The sequence below is a fragment of the Talpa occidentalis genome, unplaced genomic scaffold, assembly GCF_014898055.3.
Source record: "Talpa occidentalis isolate TD23 unplaced genomic scaffold, MPIMG_talOcc4v2.1 talOcc4.17, whole genome shotgun sequence".
Lineage (NCBI taxonomy): Eukaryota > Metazoa > Chordata > Mammalia > Eulipotyphla > Talpidae > Talpa > Talpa occidentalis.
Window position 1 is genome coordinate 23,346,930 of NW_023601754.1, and position 20,818 is coordinate 23,367,747.

A 20,818-nucleotide genomic window follows, 5' to 3' on the forward strand; every position below is an offset into this window, starting at 1 on the left:
GAGCCATTTAACTATACTCTTTAAATGGGTAATATTTATGGTGTGTGAATAATATCTCAGAAAGGCAACATTTCTTTTAAAAGTAAATCATTACTATTAATGAACATTTCATTTCACATTTTTATTCCTAAAAAGTAAGTTCTAACACCTAAACTTTTAACATTTCATCATTTTAACATGTGATAAGAATATTGTTTCCAAAGACTGTCTTTTTTTTTTTTTTTTTTTTTTTTAATATATGTAGCTGGACAACTCAGCCAGTCAGCACATTTAGCTCTTCAACTGCCATACAATGTACTTGGGTTAGGTCGAAGTGCAAATTTTCTTGACCATCTTTATGTTGGTATTCCCCGTCCATCCGGAGAGAAGGTAAGTAAAAATTTATTTTTTTACAACTAATCTGTGTTTTAATATTTGACATTCAAATGGTTCAAACATTTTTATTCCCTTTAAATAAAATAATTGATCTAAGCTTTTTTTACACATAGCACTTCATAATTTGAAAGTAGTTTCCTGCCACCTCTCCCATAAATCTCACAACTTCCTATTTCTCTTTCCTGTTTTTTCCTCTTATCATTTTCACCATCTAACATACTAACATGAAAAAATATTTTAAGTCTGCCAACAGAGCACAGAAAGTCTATTTGGGCTTTCTATATGTAAATGTAGCTTAATCCATACCTAGGATTTCAGTCAAAAAGTAAGTTTGTTTCTTACTTTTTTAATCACTGTATAAATTGGATTCTCTGTTTGAGTGTTCTTATTGTAAAAATAAATAATTCTTGCTTTTATATAGAGACAGAATTATATGTACAGCTGCATATAATTTTATACCTTAAATGAAAGAATACATTTCATTTCAAATGAAATGACATCACTTCATTTATTATTGCCCACTAATTTTTATAAGTATTTTGCTTTGTCAAATTGTACACTATGTAAATGTCCAATATTTGTCTTTGTCATAATTGCCTCAAACCCCTTCTATTTTTCTGTAAATGGCAACATTTGTCTTTCCTTATAGCTGATAGTGTTCCATTGTGTGGACTGACCACATCTTCTTGACCCCGTCCACTATAATTGGACACTTAGGTTGTTCCCATATATTTGTTATGAAAATAATGCTTCATCAAACATTGTAGAGCATACAATTTTTGAATTGATGATTTCATATTCTTTGGATAGATTCCCAAGAGTGGGGTTGTTGGGTTATATGGTATTCCCATTTTAGTTTTCTTCAGATAAATCCAGATCTCTTTTCAAAATGGCCGTGCCAGTTTACATTCCCACCAACACTATAATAGGTTTCTTCTTTTATATCCTCTCTAGCATTTGTATTTGGGGGTCTTTTTAATATGCACCATTTTCAGGAGCATGAAACAATACCTCATTGTGCTTTTGACCTAAATTTTTTCATTTATTTATTGGCTTTGTGGATTTCTTCATTGGTAAATTACATGTTCAGATCTACTGCCTATTTACTAATTGGGTTTTTGGGGTTTTTATTGTTAAAAAGTGTAATTTTTTATATGCTTAGATATGGACACTTTTTTGGTTGTATAATTTGTAAATACTTTCTCCCATTCAGTGGAATGTTTTCTTAACCTACTTAGATTTTCTTTCACTTTTTAATTTGAGGTAATCTAAGTTGTTTTCTTTTACTCTTATTTTCCTTGCCATGGAAAGGAAAGTCTCCAAAACATCTTTATCATTAATGCCATGAAATGTATCACCAGTATTTTCTTCTATACATTTTATTGCTGCAGATCTTTTATCTAAATCTTCAATCCATTTTCAATTTATTTTGTGCATGAATTAGAGAGTGATTCAACTTCATTCTTTTATATGTAGCCATCCAGATTTCCCAGCACCATTTGTTAAAGAGATGTTCCTCTTCCTACTGTATGACCACAGCTCCTTTATCATAAAAAATAGTTGATATATACACGTATTTATTACTGGGCTTTTGGTTCTGTTCCATTGATCCATGTGTGTTTTTTATTCTAATACCATGTTGTTTTGATTACTGTTGCTTCTTAGTATACTTTAAAGTCAAATAACAATTCCTTTGTTTCTTCCCTTTTTTCTCAAGATTGCTTTTGCTATTCAAGGGCTTTTATAAAAGTTTTTATATAAATTTCAATATTTTTAATATTCGTTTTCTCTACTAATTTTCTTTAAAGAATATTGTTACCATTTTTAAAGGGGATTGCATTAGATCTATATATCACTTATGGAAGAATAGTGACTTTGAGTATCCATGAGCATCCATGAGCATGGAATGTCTTTCCATCTCCTTATGTCATGATCTGAATCATTTTGTAACATCTTACAGTTTTCATATATAAGTTGTTCACCTTTGTTCAATTAATTCCTAGGTATTTGATTCTTTTTGAAATGATTGTGAATGAAATGATTTTCTTAATTTTTCTTCTCATTTATATATATAACTAGCAACAGATTTTTTATGTTGCTGACAGATTTTTGTATGTTACAATTATTCACTTATTGTTTCTAATAGCTCGTTGGTGGACTCCTTAATGTTTTCTATGTATAATATCATAGCATCTTCAAATAATATCTGACTTCTTCTTTTCCAACCTAGATTGCATTTATTTCCTGTTGCATAATTGCTCTAAATCTAATACTAAATTAAAAAGTAGTGCTGATAGTGAGCATCCTTATCTTATTCCTGATACCTCAAGGAAAGGTTTCAGTTTTTCACCATTAAATAGTATATTAGCTATAGGTTTGTAATATATGGCCTTTATTATGTTGAGGTTCTTTATTTCTTAGAATCTTTTGATATTTTTCATTGTTAAATATTCTTAAATTCCTTTTCCAGACTGTACGAAAACAAGAGTGGACTGCAATCATTCCAAATTCCCAACTAATTGTCATTCCATATCCTCACAATGTTCCTCGAAGGTAATGTCTTTGGGTGAACTTAATTTTTTTTTTTTTTTTTTTTTTTAAAGATTTATTTATTTATTGATTGATTGATTGATTGATACATGCATATATACAAGCACTGGGTACAGTCAGAAGCGCGGGAGGGTGAGAGAATTCACCAGAGCCAGAGCGGGAAACAGAATAGGCAGACTGATGAAGTACACTGCTGAGGGGAGCAGCGGGCAGCAGGAGAGGTCTGCGCGCCATATGGGACCCTCCTCCGGTGGCCTGGGAGCAGCCGGGGATCGAACCGGCACAGCAGAGGTTGCTGGCAGCTTCGCAACCCAGCGCTCAACCGCTGCGCCACCGGGGAGGCCCTTGGGTGAACTTAATTTGATAAAAATAATGTCAATCTAAATCATATCTACTATTACATCTTTTAAAAACTCTCTCTTCCTCGGCATCCCCTGGTGGCACAGCGGTTGAGCGCGGGGCTGCGGGGCTGCCTGCAGCATCTGCAGCACGGGTTCGTTGCCTGGCGGCAGGCAGCGAGGGTCCCACAAAAAAAAAAAAAAACTCTCTTCCTGTTGTGTTCCCATATGTGCTATCACTTAATTTGCTTACATCACACCTTAAATGATGAGACATATCTATATAGAAGATCTCTGACATTTTTCATAAAGAATACATTAAACCTTATTGGAAAAACAGCAGGTTAACTAATTAGGGATTTATACATATTCTACTAAAGAAACTGGTTTTCAGGTTTACTGTTTATAAATTCTAAAACATTAAGATACTGAACATTGTAATAAACATTGGTCTTTTTAGTAAATGCTTTGAGAAATAGGCACAAAATTTGGGGGTCTAACAGATCTAGGCTAGAAACTCAGATATACTGCTGGGTAACTGTGGGATTCAGAAGTCTGACAGTCAACTTCTACACTGTAATGAATGACATTACCTACCTATAAAGATAAAGATGGAATATGTTTAATATAGTGCCTGGGAGACAATAAGTTTTCAGTGAATAGTAGTTATTTTTATCCTTATTAGCAGAATGTTCCTTTAATTATATAGCATTTAACTCTAAATCCTTAATTTATCTTTGTTCATTTTCCTTTACTAGCTTGAGTCTGTCTTTTTAAAAAAGTAGGTGAAAAGAGACTATGGGTGCCTTGGTGATGGGCATGGTGTGGTAATATACACCTGCGGAAATGGAATCCTTTATTTCTGAATCATATACAGTGTTGTAAGCCAATGTTACCTTAATTTTAAAAATATTAAAAATAAAAATAATTAAATTTCATTGGAAGAATACAATTTGTTCTTGAGGCTGACCTGATATTAATTTAAAAGTTAATCAAAGAGAGGGCCTCCCCAGTGTCTCAGCGGGTTGAGCTCCATGCAGCCTCAACAGTGCAGGTTCAATCCCAGCTGGTGGTGAGAATCCCACATGGTGCCACAGACCTCTCCTGTCACACCTGCTGTTCCCCTCAGCAGTATATTTCTGTGGTCTGCCTGTTCTGCTCCCCACTCTGTCTCTGGTGAATCCTCTCACCCTCCTACGCCTCTGGCCTGTTATCCCAGCTTTTGTATCAAAATAAATCTTTTTAAAAAAATAATCAAAGAGAAACAGTATAGTGCATCTGCAAATGTATAACTAGTGATGTCCTGCATGTTATTTTTCTTCTCAAAATGCAGGTTGTGTTGTTGTTTATTAAATTTTTTGATGGAATGTGTTCAATACTTTTCTAGAACTAGCTCATGCTACTTCATGAGCTAGAATTATATGCATCTCCTTCTAACTCTGTTCAGTGAGATCACATTAAAATCAGTCATGATGGGAAAATTTACACCATGAAAATTGGCAAATGCCATAGATTGGGTTTTTCCTCTAGAGAGCCAGTTTATCAGCACACCACTGGATATATTTTATGGTGGATTTATTGGCTTTAGAACCAAGCTACTTAATAGAGAAAACAACTTTATAACATCATCATGCTTGAAATAACATAAATAGAAATACTTTTAGTCTGATTTCAGACTTCCTAATAAGTCCACATCATATGTTTGATAGTGTTATGTGAAAAAAAATTCTAGAAAATCTGCATCATGAGTAGAAAACTGCATAAATTATGATAATTCTATACCATGTTGGAAAATCATGACATAGAATAATCTATTAAAATAGTGGTAAGCAAAAAAAAAAATAAAAGGAAAATGCATTCATATAATAAGCAATGATTTTTATTTTAAAAACAAGATATATATTGGAATGGTGTACAAGAAATTGATACAAAAGAATGCTTCTGGGCAAGAAATTAAAAATTGCCCTTCCAGGATTCCCTGGTGGTGCAAGGGGTTAAGATGCAGCCTTTGAAGCTATCTGCAGCCTCTGCAGCACAAGTTCAATCCCCGGCTGGCCAGGTAGCAACCCACATGGCACAGCAGACTTTCCTGACTCACCCGCTGCTCCCCTCAGCAGTGTATTTCAGTCAGTCTGCCTGTTTTGTTCCCTACTCTGTCTCTGGTGAATCCTCTCAGTTCCCCCCAACACACACACCTCTGGCCTATACCCCAGCTCTAGTATGCTTAAATAAATAAATCTTTAAAAAATAAAAATAAAAACTGCCCTTCCATTCAATATTTTTGGCCAACATTTTTATATTCTTGGGTATTTAAAATCTATTTAAAAAGTACACTCAAAAATTCTCATGAAATAATTTTTAAATATGAGGTAAAATATTAAGAATAGATAACTTCAGATAATTAATCCTGTTTACTTACTCTTATGAATTTCTAAAATTTGTTTTTTAGCTTTCTTCCATTATCTCAATATTTTTCATGTCTCACTCTTTCTCAACAAATGCTCTTTTCAAATTTATGTACATAATAAACAATTGATTTTAGTTTGAGGTGTATTTTGAGATTTATTGACGAAAGGCTAACTTAGGGGTCAGTAAATTTTAATTACCCTAAAATAAGTCAATCGCAACTTGCTATTCATTAGAATGATTTTACCTTTATTAAACTTTGAAGTGAAAATATAACTATTATCTATTTTCAGGGAGAACAAAAAGTTCTTTGTATGTAACCATCCACACAGTTCGTTATAGAGACCTTGGTTTCAGGCTTTTTAGAGTTTACAAGTACTGTATTAAGTGTTTTAGAAAGAAGAGCTAATCCTATTTATGCTAAATCTGTTTATTGCCATTAACATTGAAAGACTAAAAGTGGTTTCATAAGAGGTCTTTATGTAAGAGTCATTGTAGTAACGTAAGCCCTCTAAACATAACACAGAAATGGTAGTTTTGCATGTCATCTATCTATACCTACTTGAACATATGGTGATTTTAGTTGTCATAGTACTTTTATGAATACAGATCAAAAAATAAAATGATATAGAAAACTTATCAAAATCATTAACATATAGCCTTAAAGTCAAGATTTCAAATTCAACAAGTTAATCAAGATGTGCAATGTCTAAGATTGGCTAAAACACCTTGCATAAGTTTACTTAAGAATAGCTTTCACAAGATCAAAGGAAAATATCAAAACATCTCATCAAAAATTCTATTCTATTTTAATTCTCTGAGTAAATCTGAACCCCACAGGATCGACCATATCCTTAGCCCTGTCTAAAGTGACTCACTTTTATTTATAATGAATAAAGAGATAGATGAATGAGTTAATGAATGGATTGGCTGATTAAGCAGTTTTGCATTTTGGTCTAATAGAATTTTATTATATTTAAGTTAATATGTGTAATTTTAATTCTTCTGTTTTCACCTGCAGCTGGAGTGCCAAACTGTACCTTACACCAAGTAACATTGTTCTACTCACTGCTATAGCACTCATCGGTGTCTGTGTCTTCATCTTGGCAATAATTGGCATTTTACATTGGCAGGAAAAGGTTTGTTCAGTTAAATGAAACATTAACTTTGGTTAATTTACAGTAGTCACATATTTCTCTTTAAAAACACTGTATTTTAAACATTTTTCACATGACTAAGATTTCTGATTTTTTGATTTCTGTCCATAATGTCATCTAATTAATGATTTCTTTTATTCCCTTAAGATACTACTGTTAAATATTCAGACAAACTTGGGCCTCCCCGGTGGTGTAGCGGTGGAGCGCTGGGTTGCGAAGCTTCTGACTATACCCAGTGCTTGTATAAATAAATAAATATATCTTTAAAAAATAAATAAATATTCATACAAACTATAGAAGGCTATTTTAAAACTTAGATATTGTCCAATAGCAATAAAATGATCACCCCCAAATCACCATGTTTACAGAAATTTCTTTATTAGAAGAAATTTCATAATGATCTGGTTAATTAACCTTAGTCATTATCTACTGAGAGTGCCATGCATACTTTTCCTCAGGAACAACAGCTATCTCTCCATAGAGAATTAAAGCACAGAGAAGTTAAATGAGTTTTTCAAGGTTTTAGTGAGAAGTAACAAACTCATAAACCTTTTTTTCATCTATCAAGTATTCTTTGTACTAAACTAATTTATATAATAATTGAAAATAAAAGTCTAAAAATGTAGATTTTATACAATGTTCCTGAGGAGTAAAAAAAGAAGGTATCACATGACTTAGTTAGAACTCATTTCTATTTCTGTGTAAATACATATTAAGTGTATAACTACCAGGTTCCATCAGTATTCCCCCAAAAGGTTTCTTTATGTCACAAAAGTGTTTTCTCTGTTTGCACCTACTTCTCTGAATTATCATGCCTGTTGTAGTCATTTTTGTTAACTAAAATTACCTTCTGCTTTATCTCAGCTTTTTTAACACATGAAAAAGAGAACATATTGTTATGATAAATGTTCATAGGTGGTCTTTCTAAAAATTGACTCCTTTATGTGTCAGAAACAATGACAGTTGCATATTCAGTTCATTTTAATTTTGCCACTTAAAGGTGAGGCAACAAAGTATGAGGCAGCATACTTTTTGTCCAGAAGTGTCAGAGTATAATTTACAATATTATATAACTCTAGACCTATGAAGGAAAGCAAAATAGTTTCATTAATTTCTCAGACTGAGTATAGCATAAACATTGTGGGTTTAGAACAATAATGATAACAGGGGCAAAAACTGAAGTTTTAAATACAAATATGTATGTGCTTGTGTGTCCTCTCCCATGGCACTGTGCTGCTTGTCTCCTTCCTCTTTGTCTACTTGTCTTTCAACTATTTCCTAATCAGCGTGTGCTCTAAGCCTCCTTTCTACACTTTCTCTACCAATTTTATCTAAAATCATGACTTCAGCTCCTACCTCAAATAGCCCAGACCTGGCTGCTTTCTGTGGGTCTCTTCCCCCCACTTTTAATAGTCCCCCCTGGCATCTCTTCCTAGATCAATAGACACACCTCAAAACTAGAATTCTAAAGCTTTGTCTCTTTCTTATTAACCCACAAGTTGAATCAGTTGCCCTCTTATTTCTGTCTCCTTAAGAAGCTGCAGTGACCCCGCTTCTGTGCGCCTACCAGTGCTTTAGTTAGCCCCTTGCTGCGTCCTCCCTGGCCTCCCTGATTCCAGTCGCCGCCTCCCCGCTTCATTTAGCGCATTGCTGCCAGATTGCTATCATTAAGTGAGGGTTATAATCTTGCCACTCCACTGTTCAAAACGTCTGTTGACTACCGACTACCTAACATGTGTAAGCCCCTGGCCTGCCCTTCATCACACATGCTCCCACGAGACTCCACTTAGACCTCCCAGCATTGTCTCTCACCAGCTGCTTTCACTATTCCCGGCCCCTGCAGACTCCCATGCTAAGCTCCTGTTCTACCCAAGCTTAGGATGATACCCTCCCCCCATTTCCATAAATCCTACCTTTTCAAAACTTTCCCTTTCCTTATCCCAAGCTAAAAATAATCGCTCAGAGTAGTTTCACTTTTTTCCCTGAAATGCAGTATTTTTCACAGTAGCCTTTTAAGTTCCTTAAGAACAACATACAAAACTGAGGGGTTTTTTAATCCCTCAGAATTCCTAGCATGGTTCCTTTCTGGGAGCAGAGGATCTCTAAATATATGCTAAATCAAATGCTAACCCAAAAATAATGTTTTTTAATATAATTAGTTTAGATTCATTTATTAACCTCAGTATTAAGAGTGGAGGAAATGATTCCGGATTTACAGATTCTGAAATGTTTGCTTCTACTTTCAACTAAATATACAACAAAGTAAGGAAGGAACATTTATTGTTTTTTGAACTAGTGGAGCACTAATTGTAAAATAGTGACTGTAAACTACAAAATTACTTCATGAGATTATTACATAATGAAACCACATTTTTGCCTAATTGTTGAGGGCTTTTGTTATTCACTTTCTATTTCAGAAATGAGTCTTTCCTTGACATTTTCCTGTCATTTATAAACTAATCTGTAATTTTTTTTTCAGAAAGCAGATGATAGAGAAAAGCGGCAAGAAGCCCATCGGTTTCATTTTGATGCTATGTGACATGCCTTTAACACTACATAATGGAGCGTCTATTCACTTGATTAACTGAAGTACTAAATTTGGCTTATAGAAGAAATAGGGGATTTTGGATATTATTTATAAATGATGCATCCCTTGGTAATTATTGGAAAGTATTCAAATAAATATGGTCTGAATGTATCACAAGATCTTTTTTTAAAGCACTTTGTATACAATAATTTGGGTTCTTTATTCAATTGTGCTGTACATTTTTGTTTCTTTGTGGAATGTGTTGCATGTACTCAGGTGTTTATGTATTTATAATCTTATTAGAATAATGATGATGGGAAAAGACATGTAAATAAAAATATTTAAATGAGCAGGATTTTCTGTATTCCACTTGAATTAGTCTTGCTTCTTCTTCAATGATGCAAATTATACTTTTGTGAATGTATCACAGATAAGGTTATTAACATTTACCTTCATTATAGCAGGTCTGGGGCCTCTCACTCACCACACTGGATATAATGACGGGTGCTCTGGCTTTGGAATCATAGACAGACCGGCCTTAAACTTGTGGTTCTGCCACTTACAAGTTGATTGAACTGGCTAATTGCTTAACTTCTGTAAGCCTCAGTTTTCTTGTTTATCCAAGGGAGCTAATACATAAGTTCACTTGAGTCACTGTAAGCATTAAATAGAATGACATAGGTAAAGTACTCGCTTGGTACCTGGCACAGCATAAGTTGTCAATCCATGGTAGTAGTCATCATTCCTATTTTTAGAAAACTTTTTACAGACTCTACAACTAATTATCAAAAAATATAAACTTGGGATAAATTTATTAGGCCAAAGGAAATCATATTCTTTGGAAAACCTAAATTCTTGGTAGTTGACAACTTAAAGATTTATTGCTTGGCCATATTAGCTAAAAAATAATAGTACCCTCCAAGAATTAACATGCTCTAAAATTTTTCATTTGAACACTGATATGTGATAATGAAGAGAGTTTGATATGTTGAAAGGATTCTGCTGTAGTCAGCATCTGGGAATGCAAATCTTTCATCACATTTCTCAAAAGCTTGTAGGAGTCTATAATTTACATTCAGAGTTCAATGCAAATTTTTGTGAACGTAACCTTGCCAAAAAGTGACTTTTAGACTTAAGTCTAAGATTGGAGGGAAAAAAAGTTTATACATCAGTGTTAATAATTTTCTAATATGCAAATGGACATGTGATGGCTGTAAAACATAAAACTTATCTGAAAACAGTTTTGTTCTTCATGTTATTTTCTTTACAGTTCACTGAGGATGGCATGTGTAATAAGTGGTTACTTTGTGTATCTAAGCATGTTAATGTCTTAATAAATACTCTTTACTGAAAACAAAGTATTTTGGTGAGTGTGAAAATAATTATTTTGGAGCGTGAAGAGACTTTAGAGGTTCTGAGGTCTAACTCACTTATTTGAGTGTGAGGTGGAAGTAAAGTGACTACTTTGTTGCTTCTTTATTAGTCAGGGCAAGATGGGACTCTCCTGACTACAGAATCCAGTTCAATTCACTAAAACTGTTATTGATCCTAACATTGTACCAGTCACTATTCAATGCTGTCGCTAAAGACAGGCTTAATATCTAGCAATTGACGTGAGTTTTTAAAATCACGTGAAGTCAGGCTTTTGAGGGGTCATGTTATAAGCAAAGAAAATGTCACTAACAGTTAAAAATACTCTCAGTGATATTAACAGTTTCTGTATCTTGATACTAACCTCCAAATGCAACACCAATGTAAAAGGGCAGATGACCTTTATATTAATTTGCACTCAGACACCAGAGTGATGCCCACCCTCAAGCACTGTTTTGAGTCACAAATGGTAATATGTACACAGCAGTCACTTTACAAGTGCTGGTTCTTCCCTCGCATCCTTCCTCCCAGAACACTTCCTGACTGCCTTCCACTGGTCCATACTTTTATAATCCTCCTTTTTAGGAAACTGGGAGGAGTAATTAAGACAATAATCACTTATAAGATTAAAAATTACAAATACCATAAGTACAGTTGTTAAAATACCATTTATTTACACAAGTCCTTTATATTTCTCCATTTATCAGTCCAAAAAGACTATATTTTCAGAAACTCAGTTCCAAAATAGTTTCTCGTTTCTAATAGGTCTGGGGAGTAAAGATGACTTAACATAATTCCTTTACCCTGTCTACTGTTGGTAAGGAAAGTTTGGGACCTCTGATGGGTAGAGATACCTAGAGACTCACCCTCAGAGTATTAAGTATCCTTACATACCTAAGAAGAGCATCTCTATTCACACAGGTAGTGATTAATAAACTATGAAAGTGGAAAAGATCCTGTTTTCACAAGTATTTCAAGCAGAGAAACCCTATAGTAAAATGTTTAAAGGAAAAATAAATCACTAGATTCCATATTAAATCTTAGAATTTTATACAACACTCCCATGGATTTCATATGGTAATTGCTATAATGAGCTTAATTCCATGTCTTAAAAATCATTTTCCTTTTGTTCTTCAGAAGATCCCTAAGAAAGAAGTCAGAAAATATTTATACAGCTAGGACTACTCAAAAAGAAAATGCAAAAATTTGAATTGTATCCAGCAGATCCAGATGGCATACTAGAATTAATCTAAGATTCTTAATGGCTGCCAAGTATAAAGGTGAACTAAAAGTACACCAGTCCCATAGATGACCTGGAGCCTTGCTGTACATAACCCAGGTGGTTATTTTAAAAGACTAGTGAAATAGATCATAGATTAGGGGGTGCTCTTGATCAACACCTGAACAGAAGAAAGGAGGGAAGCAAGATTAAGCAAAGGGAAAATGGAGTTGTGATTCTCAATGGAATGCCTCACACAGTCCTACAGTGAGTTTTGAGATAGGTTGACTTTTTTAACACCTAACCTGTCCCAAGTTGGGATAGGAAAGATAGGCTTTTATACCAACTCATTCACCAATTACTGGCTATATAGACTGCCCCAAAGATGTCTATCATGAAAAAGAAAACAGGTACAAATAGTCAATATCAGAAATGAAAAAGGAAATAGAACTATTGCAATTTATATATGTATTACATATATATTTACAAAAACAAATATAGGAAGATGTTAAAAAACAATTTTATACCAATTCCTAGGAAAAGACTCAAACAGAAAAATTTACTCCTGCTAGATGCTGTGATGTGGTATCCAAGATCCTCCTTTAAAAATAAAGGATTTAGGGGCCTCCCCGGTGGCGCAGCGGTTGAGCGCTGGGTTGCGAAGCTGCCCGCGGCCTCTGCAGCGCCGGTTCTATCCCCGGCTGCTCCCCGGCCACCAGAGGAGGGTCCCACATGGAGCTCAGACCTCTCCTGCCGCCCGCTGCTCCCCTCAGCAGTGTACTTCGGTCCTTCTGCCTGCTCTGCTCCCCGCTCTGGCTCTGGTGAATTCTCTCACCCTCCCGCGCTTCTGACTGTACCCAGTGCTTGTATAAATAAATTAATAAATAAATCTTTAAAAAAATAAATAAATAAAAATAATAAAAATAAAAATAAAGGATTTAGGGCCTCCCCTGGTGGCGCAGCAGTTGAGCGCTGGACTGCGAAGCTGCCCGCAGCCTCTGCAGCGCTGGTTGGATCCCCCGCTGCCAGCGAGGGTCCCAAATGGCGCAACAGACCTCTCCTGCCGCGCGTGCTGCTCCCCTCAGCAGTGTACTTCGTCAGTCTGCCTGTTCTGTTCCCCACTCTGGTAAACTCTCGCACCCTCCCACGCTTCTGACTGTACCCAGTGCTTGCCTAAATAAATAAATAAATCTTTAAAAAAAAAAAAAACTTCTAAAAAAATAAATAAAAATAAAGGATTTAGCTTTATTATAATTAGTCTTTCTCCTGGTCCGTTATTTAGGTTTTCTAAATTCCTGCTATGAGTGGGACCATCTGGTATTTTTCTTTATCTTTCTGGCTTATTTCGCTGAGCATGATCCCTTCTAGCTCCGTCCACGTTGCTGCAAATTGCATGTGTTTATCTTTTTTGAATGCTGAGTAATATTCCATGGTGTATATGTACCACATCTTTTTGATCCAGTCATCTATTTTTGGGTATTTGCAACTATAAACCAGAGACACCCGGGGGGCGGGGGGAGGAGGGAGTAGGATCAAAACAAGAGGGGGTTGGAATTGTACGAGGACTATAAGATGAAAATGCATACATTGTGCAAAAATGAAAAATCATGTAAAAAATACATAAAATTAAAAAATAATAAATAAATAAAGGATTTAGCACACCCTTTGATAGCTCTGCTGATAGAGAAGTCTGAAGAATGAAATGATTTATTATCACAATATCTGGGATTAACTTCAGTTACAATAATTCTATTTCCCTTTTCATTTCTGATATTGACTTTGTACCTAGTTTTTTTTCTTGATAGACATCCTTGGGCAGCAAAGTAATTTGTAATTGATGAATGTGGGGATATAAAGGCCTAGCCATCTTACCCCAACCTGACACAGATTAGGAGATGAAAATGTCATCCCATCTCCAAACTTACTATAGGGTTATATGAGGCATCCCATTGAGACCTTTGGGGTCTGCCTCAGCTGAGGAGAGCAGACTACCCAAGTTACTCTCCTTGCCATAAAAATCCTAAATGTGTATAAACTAAATATATAAAGCCAAAACAGAACAATAAGCATATATAAACAGGCTCACAATTTAGATTTAGGTTGAAAATGTCAATACTCATCTATAGTGACTGATAGAAAAAGTAAGCAAAATTCAGAAAGCTGAGAGATAATCTAAAAAGCACTATATCGATCAAGCCCACCCTAATGGATATTTATAAGACACTTCAAAAAACAACAGCAAAATACAGTGTCCTGAAGCATACACAGAAGATTCACCAAGATAAACCATAATCTGGATCATACAACAAATTTAAAAGAATAGATATCAGATGGACATTCTCAGACTAAAATGAAATTAAACTAGAAAGATACCTACAAAATACCAAGGATAATAAGGAAAGATTATGATAAATCAATGCCCATGAATTCATAAGTTAATTCATAAACAAGGATCAATTCTTTAAAAGAAACGACAAAAGTCACCCAAAGTCAACATCATATATCAATTTTTAAAAGTTAAACTTTTATATTAAAAAGCAAGCTTTACACAAAGGAAAACTCAATGGAACAGATAGTTTCAGTAGCAAATTTTATAAACACTTAAGGATGAAATATAACCTACACAATCTCTTGCAGAAAAGAAGTGAAAGGAAAAGTTCACATTTTTTATATGATTACTATTTCCTTAATATCAAAACCAGATAAAGACATTATAAGAAAATAAAAATATACACCAATATTCCTCATAATAGATGCAAAAAACTCTCAACAAGATTATTAGCAAAATTGAATCCAGAAATACATAAAAAGATAATTTATCATGACCAAGTGGATTTTCTACCAGACTAGCATATTAACAAGTCAGAAAAATCACCCTTTCAATAAACACAGTAAAATAATTTGACAATATCTAACTCATTCCTGGCATTTTCAGAAAAACCTAAACAAACTATGAGTAGAACTTCCTTGATCTAATACAAAAAAAAAAATATTCTACAGCTAATAATATAATTTTCCAGAAGATTAGGTACAAGGCAAGGATGTTCTCCCCCACTGGTACTTTTCAACATAGTACTGGAAATCTTAAGAGTAATAAGTCAAGAAAAGGATATAAAACATACACGGATTGGAAAGGAAGAAATAAAACTGTCCCCATGAGCAAACAATATGATAATCTATGTTTAAAAATACCCAGGTCTCTATTTACACACACACACACACACACACACACACACATCCTCCTAGAATTCCTAGAATTAACTAAATTCTGCAAGTTCAGTAGGATACAAAGTCAACACCAGAAAATAATATCTCAATATAAAAGTAATGATTATTTGGAAAAAAGTAACAGTTAAAAAGTCCAAAAATGAAATTCTTACATAAAAATATCACAAAGAATGCCTAGGACCTGTATGCTGAAAACTACAAAATGCTGATAAAAGAAATAAACATAAGACATAAATGGAGAGATACTGTTTATGAATTAAAAGAATATTGTTTATGCATTAAAATACTCCCCAAAGTGATCTACAGATTTAATACCACCCCCATCAAATCCCAGTTGTATTTTGTAGGAATAAACAAGGTAAATGTAAAGTTTACACTAAAGAGTAAAGGAAGTAATGACAGAGTGGGAGGAATCAAATTATCTGATTTTAAAACTTATTATATAAAAGTTATAATCATCATAATAGTGAGGTACTGGCAAAAGATAGATCAATAGGACAAAACAGAGTCCAAAAATAAACCCACCCAAATTTGATCTTTGACAAAAGTGTAAAAATGATTCAGTAGAAGACAGTCTTTTCAACAAATAGTCCTAGAACAATTAGTCATTCAAATGCAAAGGAAGAAAAGGAACTTTGACTCAAACTTCACACCTTATACAATAATTACTCAAGACAGATCATAAACTGAAATGTAAAACAAAACTTAGACAAAAACCTGGGAGGATATTCTTGTGAACTGGGTAGCTGGAGAAGGAGTTCTTAGAAATGACACCAAAAGAATAATCCATAAAAGCAAAAAATCATAAATTTGACTTCATCTAAATTAAAAACATTTCTTTTTGTTTTTTAATTTAATTTTATTTTATATGATTCTTACATCATTTTTCATTTTTGCACATTGTGTGCATTTTCATTTCGGTTATATTCCCCATAAAATTGCACCCCCCCTTATTTTGACCCTAGTCCTTCCTCTCCCTGCCTGTCCCCCCCATAGTGTGTCGCTGGTTTATAGTTGCTTGTTGATTTTGATTTTCACTTTGTATTAATTAGTCTTTTTCCTGGTCCCTTATTTAGGTTTTCTAAATTCCTGCTATGAGTGAGACCATCTGGTATTTTTCTTTTTCTTTCTGACTTAATTTCGCTGAGCATGATCCCTTCTAGCTCCATCCATGTTGCTGCAAACTGCATGTGTTTATCTTTTTTGATTGCTGAGTAATATTCCATTGTGTATATGAACCACATCTTTTTGATCCAGTCATCTATTTTGGGGCTAAATTAAAAACATTTTGACAAAGATACTTTCAAGGCAATGAATGGACAAGCTAAGCTACATGTGCAAAGAAAAATATTTGCAAATCACATCTCCAACAGCAACAGATTTGTATCCAGGACATGTAAGGAACTCTTAAACTCAACAATACATCAATAAATAACCTAATTTAAAACTGGGTAAGAACTTGGGAACTTCACCAAAGAACATAAACAACAACTAAGAGCAGAAGATATTCAACATCAATAGTCATCAGGAAAATGAATGTTAAAAATCATGAAGTGATAGTATTACACAAAATAAAATAGTACTAAAACAAAAGTAAATACAATTCCAAATGCTGGCAAGGATGAGGAGTCACTGGAGTTCTTATATTGGTTATTACATATTCCCCTTAACCAAAAATAGTGAAGCTACTCTGGAGTACAGTTTGGTAGTTTCTACGATGAACTGCATTTTTATACACCAGCAATCAGTTACAATATGGATTTCTAAACAAAAAACATTTGTAGCTGTATCAAATAAATCATGTACCTAGAAATCAATATAACACAAGATGTGCCACATCTCTTTTCTTAGAAACATTAAAGAAATCTTCAATACATGCACATCTATACATCATGGATAGGATGACTAAATATTGTAAAGATGTCAAATCTTCTCCAACTCCATTCGATATCCCAATGGGTGTTTGGTGCTGCTGCTGCTGAATTTAATAATCTACTTCTGAAAAGTACATGGAAATACACACGGCAAAGAAAAGCCAACACATTCTTGTAGAGAACAGGAACTTGCTCTGTCAGATATCAGAACATAATACAAAGTTAAGATGATTAATATAACATAATACTAAAAAAAGTCAGGGGGGTTAGAGACCTAAATGTGAAATGCATATTTATAAGCTGTTAGTACTAATATGCATAAATTGTCTCATGATCCTAGGGTAAGGGGTAGGGTTCTTATTTGAGTCACAGAAAGCACTATTATATAAGGATTTTTGACATCTGAGAGAAAATTGAAATAACTACTTTTCAACACAAATGCTACAAAAATGGTGGAGAAAGAAAAACGTCTGAACAAGTCATTCACTAAAAAAATAAAGGAAACCAAGGAACCAATAAACATATTAAAAGATGTTCAACCTACTTAGTAAGGAAAATGTAAATAAAACCTCACTGGGACATTACTACACACTCACCTCTCACCTTTACATTAACAAATGGAACAAATAGTATTAAGAGCTGACACTAACAAAATGTTGGTATAAATGTGGAGCAAGAGAAGTCTTATTCAATTTCAGTGGGATATTATACAGAATAACCGATTTATAAAACAGTGGTTGTTTTATGTTTATTTATTGACATTGAATATATATATATTTCACACAGCAATTCCACTCCTAATAGAAAATCTTTCACGTGTACACCAGGACATAGGTATAAAAACAGTAACAATGTTCATGATACACAAAAGCTAAAAACTGCCTAAAAGCCCATCTACATGGATTTTTATACAAGAAATTACTACATAATAATGACATGTAATCAACCACCACCATACATAGCAGATTAAGCAAAAGGCAAGACACAAAAGAAAACACACTCAAGAATCTGTTCACATAAATTTCAAAAGTAGTACAAACTAAATTCGAGCTTAAAGATGTATTCATATATAGAAAACTACTCAAAAAAGAAAAGGTAATGATAAAAGTCAGAATAGTGATGAACTCCAGGGAGAAATTATGATCAGGCAGAAGGACCAGAGCAGCTTAACAGAATAGGTGGAATTTTATTTCTTAATGTGGGTGGTATTTTACATGATGCTTTGCTTTATGATTAAACTGTACATATATATTTGTTTTAGGCACTTTTCCAAAAATGCACTGTATCTAACAATTTTTCTTTAAAAGTCTTTTTTCCTGGGCCTCCCCTGGTGGTGCAGCGGTTGAGCGCTGGGCTGCGAAGCTGCCCGCAGCCTCTGCAGCGTCATTTCGATCCCAGCCACTGGGTAAGGGTCCCACATGGCGCGCAGACCTCTCCTGCCGCCCGCTGCTCCCCTCAGCAGTGTACTTCGTCAGTCTGCCTGCTCTGCTCTCCCCTATGACTCTGGTGAATTCTCTCACCCGCCCACGCTTCTGACTGTACCCAGTGCTTGTATAAATAAATAAATAAATCTTCAAAAAAAGTAAAAGTAAAAGTAAAAGTAAAAGTCTTGTTTCCTAAGCATCCCTTTGTAGATCACATACCTAGAAATATGAGTTTCATTACAAATTATATCTTTTAGAGCCAAAAATAGTTTAAAGTTTGTTGCTAATAATTGCAATAATTTAGATACACCTGCTTTACAAAAATATTGGAGAATTTACTAACACTAATATGTACTTGAAATATGCATTTAATCACACTGTATTAATAGCATAGGTATATCAAGTGGCACAGATACTCACGGTTCACCAAGTCCTTAATTTGAATATAAAAGGAAGTTCTATTATCTAGCAAGCACTGCCAAATAACTATATTAAGAATTTTAGAGGCCTGAACTTCAGCTTGGGGAGCTGCAGTTCAAGCTGCTGTGTAAGCACAGGTTGGAGCTGGGGCTGGGCACCCTATCCTGGCCTTAGTCCCCCTAGCTGGCTTGCATGGACATCTATGAAGACCAGTAGTGGTGAACCATGCCCCCAAGCCCACTGACGAAACAGCTAAGCGAAGTATTTGAGAATGGAGCCCCAAATGGACTCCTCCCCCAGAATCTGTTCTGCTCTTGGAGGCAACTTCACTTGCTGAGTGGGACTTGCCTGGGGCAATCAGTTTTCCCTTAGGAATCACATGTCACTTCTGAGCCAGACTGAGATCTCAAGCAGGGGTATTCCAAGGCGGAAACAGGATAGCCCTCAAATACCCGTCTGGTCAGCCAGGGCTCAGACAAGTCCTCAAAGACCCAAGACACTCTGATCTTCAGGTTCAGTACAATTGACAGAAACAGAAAGGCAGGGTACTGGGGAGTTCGTCCCTCACCGGCTGCGAGATGACAACTCCTCTGTCATCAGGACAGGTAAGCGGCCTCCTCCAGAGTGAGTGTTAGGGAACCAAAGTGCTAGGGACCAGTCTGGGAGCCGGAGGATGAGCATGGGAGCAAGGCCAGGACCATGACAAAGAAAATCACGCTTTCCCTTGGCGGAGAACCAGCCCTTACTGGTTCACCTGCAGCCTAGTGATATTCGGGCCCTGCCAGCCCTTCTTTCCCTGGGAGCCTGGAAAGGCTCGTTTCTTCTACCCCCTATTCCCAAACTACCAACTGTGAGTTTCACTGATCTTTCTTTGTGTCTTACATGGTTTTGTTTACTAAAGGAAGTGATTTTTTAACATAAGAATTTTATGCTTAAATATTATGGTCTCAAATTTTTCACCGCAAACTGGCAATCATCTCAGCCTTTAATAAACAGGCTTGAGCAAAAACAGATCTCCTTTCAAAATGGGATTTAGTTTTTAAGAAAAAGATGCCATGTATTTAGCAATGTTATGCTAAGAAATATAATTTGGATATCTCGTAGTATTTCAAAATCTAAAAAAACAATAACTGGCTGACCAGAAATTTTCCTCATACAATTGGGTGACTGGTTTAGGTAATAATTCTTAGCAGCTTTCCTAGTTTGGAATTATGCTAAGAAGAAATTTGGGAACAAGTTTAGATGACAGTGTTATTGAAAGAAGCAGTTTTCTCCCTAGAAGCAGCTCTCTTTTCAGCATTAACACAGCAACAATTTCAGTTCATGTGTGTAGGGGCTGAACTGTGTCCCCCAGTATTTTGGTGTGGAAGTCCAAACAGATGAATGTGATGCATGAAAAAATAATTTTAAACTGTCCTCTTTCCAAAAAAAAAAAAAAAACATATAGTTTTACAGCAATGAAATCTTTATACACTTAAATCCTAGATGATTCTGTTTTTCACTAAATTTCACCATCATTCATATCTTCACTCTGTAAGAAAAGCAGTGAGATCCTTAGTTTTCTTTACTACAAATGGATTTTCTTTGCGGCAGTTTGCTTTGATGTAAACTCTTCCTTAATTATCTCTGTACTCGTCAGCCCAGGTTGCCATAACACCGTACCACAGCCGGGCTGACTGAAGCATCATTTATTGTCTCACAGTTCTGGAGGCTGGAAGTCCCAGGTCAAGGCTCTGGCGGCTCTTTCTGGTGCGAGCTGTCCTCCACCTGCCTTCTCTCCATGTTCTGTTGTGGCATTTCCTCCAGCTGGTGCGCCCTGGGTCGCCTCTTCTAACATGGACCCTAAGAGCAGCCCCCACCCAGAGGACTTCAATTGCAGGCCCCATCTCCAAATTCACTGCCACTGGGAAGTTATGGCTTTGACATCGG

General features: G+C 35.2%; 1 long non-coding RNA gene across 1 annotated transcript; it reads left to right on the plus strand.

Moving 5' to 3' along the window:
- The first annotated feature begins 225 nt into the window (after positions 1–225).
- Positions 226–10,708, plus strand: LOC119249177 (uncharacterized). Its single transcript, XR_005126091.2, has 4 exons — positions 226–369; positions 2,846–2,928; positions 6,691–6,808; positions 9,306–10,708. It is a non-coding gene; the product is annotated as an uncharacterized LOC119249177 (long non-coding RNA).
- The last annotated feature ends 10,110 nt before the right edge of the window (positions 10,709–20,818 follow it).